The sequence below is a fragment of the Nuphar pumila genome, chromosome 10, assembly GCF_984573655.1.
Source record: "Nuphar pumila chromosome 10, dmNupPumi1.hap1.1, whole genome shotgun sequence".
NCBI lineage: Eukaryota > Viridiplantae > Streptophyta > Magnoliopsida > Nymphaeales > Nymphaeaceae > Nuphar > Nuphar pumila.
Genome location: NC_143258.1, coordinates 47,867,011 through 47,873,074, shown reverse-complemented (window position 1 = coordinate 47,873,074; position 6,064 = coordinate 47,867,011).

Here is a 6,064-nt window from a genome sequence, read left to right as displayed (position 1 = left end):
TAATTTATTTCTATGAATTACGTTAGATTAGATTATGTTTATGAATCTTCATTAGTTATGTGTCATCATTATTTGCTTTTAGGAAAAGAGAAAAAATTTATTTTATCAAGATCGATTAACGGTTCGGATTGACTCATTCAATCCAAGCCGCCGATCGGTCCTGTCAAGTATAGATCTAGTTTTGTTTCTAATCTCAGCATCATTTATTTAAAAAAAAAATTAGATCAGATTGGATCAGTTCAAAGTGATTGATCTGCATTTAATTTGTATTTTCTTTTTTTCTGTTGAGAAAATCATAAAAAAAAGATAGATCGATGGCCTGAGTTGGCCATCGTCCAAACTAAGATAGATCTAGATCTAGATAAGCATTTTTTGTATTTTTAGTTTCCTGAATTAATTTATTTCTTAGTTATTTTGTTTGATTAATTAATATTCCAATTAATTTAGTGTTTGGTTCAATCGATTAGTTATAATTAAATTTTATTTTAGAAATTGTTAAATAGAATAGTGATTGAGTTCGTGATAATAGTTAGTTTAGTTTTTTAAGTTTTTATAATTTTTCCTAATTTTGTTTTGTGTGTATCTGGAGTTTTCGGACACATTTTGTGAATCTGTAAGTTGGGTTCACACCCTAGACGAGTCTATTTGCATTCTGCACAGTTTTGTCAGGTTTTGATGCCGACTGATGAACTATCACATTGTTTTATGTGAGTATCTAGAAACACCTATTTTTCTACTTTTTTTTGTTATCATAATTGTTTTGGGAGTTTCGTGCAAAATTTTTCAATTCCGTAAATTATGCCAAATTTATGAGTGTGTCAAGACTCAATCTGGATTTTTTTGTCGAGATTCAACATAGTTTACTCATTCATTCTGCAGATTTATGAAAACCTATCTTAACAAAAACTTGTGAAATCGCGTAGAACAAAATTGGGGATTTTTGCATCGTTAAGTTTCCATTTTGTGAAACTTATTTAGTGTGTCATGTCCTGAAACAAAGGATACTCTATTCCATACCAGATCCCAATAAAATCAATTGGGGTTTGTGTTTAGATTTTCAAGTTCTTTTCTTGATTTTTAATTGTCTTGCTGCATTATTTTTGGAACTAACCTAGTCAAGTAGAGTTTGTGTTTTGTGTTTGTGTTTTTGTTTATTTTTGCAGGTGTCTGCCACGAGTTGGAGGTGTAGTGCCTAAGTGGATAAACAAGGATCGATACCCGAGGATTTACATCTCAGTGCCTGAGCAAAGGTAGCTTTTTTGTTTTCTTTGTTCTTATTTTTTTCATAGTTAAATAGAACCTTAGGCTGCATTAATTGGGTTGTAATTAATTTTCTTTCTACTTGCGACTGTGTAATAGGGTTTTATGCATTTTTGTGCTGCAGATTTATTTACTTTTTATTATATTAAGGAAATAAAGGTGTGCTTTGTGTGGAATACAAACCTTTTCATCATTGTGATCGTTGCAAAAAAATTTCTTTTCTTTTTAGGGAAAGAGAAAACCCTCGCAATGTCTCACTTGATCTTTGGGAAAAGATTTTGAAATAACTCACATCCATTTTGAAATTTGTGAGAAAATGGGGAGATGGGGCTTGCTCGTCGGTACGAGGTTCAACCGTTCCTAGCGCCTTTACCAATGGTAATTGAACCAAGGATCAAATTTATATCTTTTACTTGCCTAAATTTGTCTAAAAAAATATTCTAAGTCCTAAATGCACAGAGAATCATGCTTGTGCTATGATTTTGAACTTGAAAAAAATATGTATGCTTTGAAAGGCTTCAGAAATTTGGATTTTTCAAGTGATTTTGGAATGAATTTAAAAATATCTTTTAAGAAATGACTTTGAAGTTCACAAATCGATTTTGTATTGAGAAATTGGATTTTGAAATGAATTTGAATTGAAAGTTTGAAATTGAATTCAAAGTTGAGTTTTGATTCTGAAATTGGAATTTGAAATTGAATTTTGAAATGGAAATCAGAGTTTGGAATTGAAATTTTGAATTGATTTTGAATTCAAAATTGATTTTGAAATCAGAATTGGACCTGAAAATCGAACTTTGAAATTGAATTTGGAATTTGAGATTGAAATTGGAAATCAAAATTTAGAATTGAAATTGGAATAAAATTGAACTTTGAATTTAAAATTGAAGAATTGAAATTTAAAATTGGAAATATAATTGAATTTAAAAATTAGAAATGAAAATTTAAATTTTGGAAATGAAATTGAAATTTAGAATTGGAAATTCAAGATGAAATTTGAAATTTTAACTTGAAATAAAAGTCGTGAATTAAAATGAAATTAGGAATTGAAATTTGAAAAATAGAAAATTTGAAATTGACATTTGAATTTGAAAATGAAATTCGAAATTCGAAATTTGAAATTTGAAATTTGAAATTTGAAATTTGAAATTTGAAATTTGAAATTTGAAATTTGAAAATTGAAATTTGAAATTTGAAATTTAAAAGAAATAGAAAATTGAAAATGGAAAATGAAATTGAAATGAAATTCAAAGTTAAACTTTGAAATTCAAAAAAGGAAAATTGAAATTGATTTTTAAAATTGAAATAAAGATCAAAATTTAAAATTTGAATATGAAATTGAAGTTAATATTTGGAATTGAAATGAATTTAAGATTAGAATTTCAAAAATGGAAAAGGAGAATAAAAATTGAAATTTGAAAATAGAATTTAAAATTGAATGAAATTGGAAATGAAATTGAAAAGTAACTTTGATTTTGAGAATGGAAATTGAAAAATGTCTTTGAATTTAGAAATGAAAATTGTTTTTGAAAATCATTTCGAAAATCACTTAGAATTTTGAAAATGACTTGAAATAAATTGAAAAAATGATGCAATTCTATCTTAAACGACGAATATGTTATTTCTTTGAAAAATCATTTAATTTTTTAAGAGAATTTCATGCTTTATAGAATTAAAAACAAGATTAATTTCCATATATTCATGACTAGGGCCACAAATATACTTTAAATTAATCTTTATTTAAAATTCTAATAAAGAAAAGGTTTTTGTGCCTTTATAGAATTAAAACAAAATTAATTTTCAACATATTCATGATTATGGCCATAAATACATTTTGAATTATCATTTGTTTTAATTCAAATAAAGGAAGAAAAGAGATTTATTTATGAAAGAAATGATGATTTTCAAAAATGACCTAAAAGTTTAGTTTAATTTTTTATTTAATAGGGAATAATAACTCTAAGTATTATTCGCATTCCGACTAGGACCGAAAATACAAATTTTACTTAGTTTTATTTATCCTTTATTAAATTGGTGCACGTGCCTCATGTTTTCCATAGTGTATTAAAAATAAAAAGGGAAATACAATAATAAATTATGAGAAATCAATTTATATGCTAATTCATTCTAAACTAAGCATAAAATAAAAATTCTCATTAATGTAATTATTATAACACTTGAATTAATTACAATAATTGAAAGGAAAAGAAAGAAAAATCCTGCTAAAAATAAATGTAGGCATTTATGAATTTTCTTTAATTACTGAAAAATTGAAGAAAAATCCAAGATTAGCCTATTTATACCCTGAAAATAAAGAAAAAATCAAAATAAAATGCAAATAATGCATGATTTTTGCAAAAGTGTTTCAAAAGATATTTTTGGAGTTTTATATTTTTAAAATTGATATGACATTTTTGAAAGAAAAGAATGACTTAAAAAATGTTTCATGATTAATGTGTTTTCATATTTGTAATTTTTATGAGTATACGTAAATATGAGAAGGACACACTTTGACTTTGAATAGTGGTAAGAGAGATGATGAGACAAAAAGAGAAAGAGTCAAAAATATATTCGAAAAAAAAGAGAATTGATAAATGATAGATTAAAAAATAAGAATAGACATGGAGGAGTCAGATTAAAAAATCTAAAATATATAATAAAAAAATATATTCGAGAGATGAAATGAGGAGACAAAAGATATTCATGAGTGAAGGGTAATAATTTCTTATATAAGAAGTATTTTTATGGATATGCGTGGAAGGAGTAAGAGTAGACATAAAGTAAAGTGAGATGACATATATGGATTTTCGAGTAGGATAGTAATAAAAAAACAAGAAAAAAATTCATGATTGATATGAGATGAAAGACATAAAATAAAGTTATGATTGACATGAATTAATGTTTATTTGATAAACATATTTTTAAAGAAACTCGATTGGAGGAAGTTCATAGCTTTTAGAGAATAAAGTTAAGTTTTAAACTAGTAAAGGAGTCAAAATCACGGATTGAAAAGAATGGAGGCTCAATTCGTATGAGAGAGAGAGAGAGAAGGATGGTACTAAAGGTACTAATGAAAAGAACATTTAATAATTAAAAGATAAGATGAAAGACAAGTTTGTCGAGAAGGAGTCTTTTTATGGATTTTTTTTATAGAAAAGTGTGAAAGATGATAGGACAAAAGTAGATTGTACTTTGAGAGATAAAAAAAATGACATAAAGTCTTTGTTTTCAAGGTAACATGTGATGTACGTGAATACATGAAGGACTTTTTTTTTTAACTTTGAAAAAGGTGGTGAATGGGATGAAGACAAAATAAAAATAATAAGAAATACAAACACTCGATTATGATAAAAAATAATTTGTAAATGAAACCAAGATTTGACATAAAGTGAATTTACCATTCAACTTTGGTTAAGATGAATTTTGTCAAGTAAAGATTATATTTTAATATTTTATAAAGGTGAACTCGAGTAGACTCATTTTTCTATATTTTAATTAGTCATCTAAATTAATTTTATAAATCACTTAATTTACATATTCCTAAATCTCTTCTAATTTTTACAAAGTCTTCATTTTTTAAAGGTTTCGTGAAAATGTCTGCTAATTGTTTATTAGTGGGTGTAAATTCCAATTTGATTATATTGTTTAGAACATGTTCTCTTAAAAAGTGGTGTCTAATTTGAATATGTTTAGTTCGAGTGTAAAATAGAAAAGTTTTAAGTCTCGTACCACGCACGAGGTGCTTGTTTTAATCCATATAAAGCATGTTTTAGTTTAAAAACATGATCAGGAAATTGTTCATTTTCAAAACCTGGAGGTTGTTTTACATAAACTTGTTCATTTATAAAACCATTTAGAAAAGCACTTTTAACATTCATTTGATATAGTTTAAAATCCATATAGCTTGCATATGCTAAAAACATTCTTATAGATTCAAGTCTAGCAACAGGAGCAAATGTTTTATCAAAGTCAATACCTTCCTAAATGCATGTTAGAAGGTACAATTAATGCTTTTGAAATCATGAGCTATTATATCTTGTCAAAATGTCTTTTTCATAAATGCTTGTAAGAAAGTACAATTAATGCTTTTGAAATCATGAGCTATTATATCTTGTCAAAATATCTTTTTCATAAATGCTTGTAGGAAGTACAATGATCTGTTTCAAAAAGGTGTTTTTGAAATGCTACAATATACATAACGTATCCTTTTATGAAAGCTTAACTTTTTGTAAATAAATGGCTTGTATGATTTCAAAGCATATAGTCTAATATGAAATATGCATGCTTCTGAAGGTTCTGTTACATATGACTCTAAAGAAGAAAAAAATCTTCATCTTGAGGTAGCCGATCTTCTTGGATAATCTTTATGAATGTATGGCCCATCAAGCTTTTTCTTCAGAGTAGTATGATTGCATCAAATAGTTGCACTTGATCAAATTGTCTTCACTCTTCTTAAGTGAAATAACCTTGCATCAAATACTCGTTAAATACATAGCACATCATATCCAGTCATAATATAACATATTCAGTTTCACATATGAAAGCATATCATATTTATCATATCTCATGAAAGCATATCATGTATTTATCATGTATCATATATATGCATCATGAAAGCATATCATATTTATCATGTATCATTAAAACATAGTTTCTCAACAGAAAATTCCAGCATAAAGCCAGTTTTTGATGGAATTTCCTGCACAAAGCTGGATTTTGAAGGGAAATTCCAGCATGAAGCCAGATTTGGAAGGAGATTCCAGCTCGAGGTTAGATTTTGAAGGAAATTCCAGCACAAAGCTAG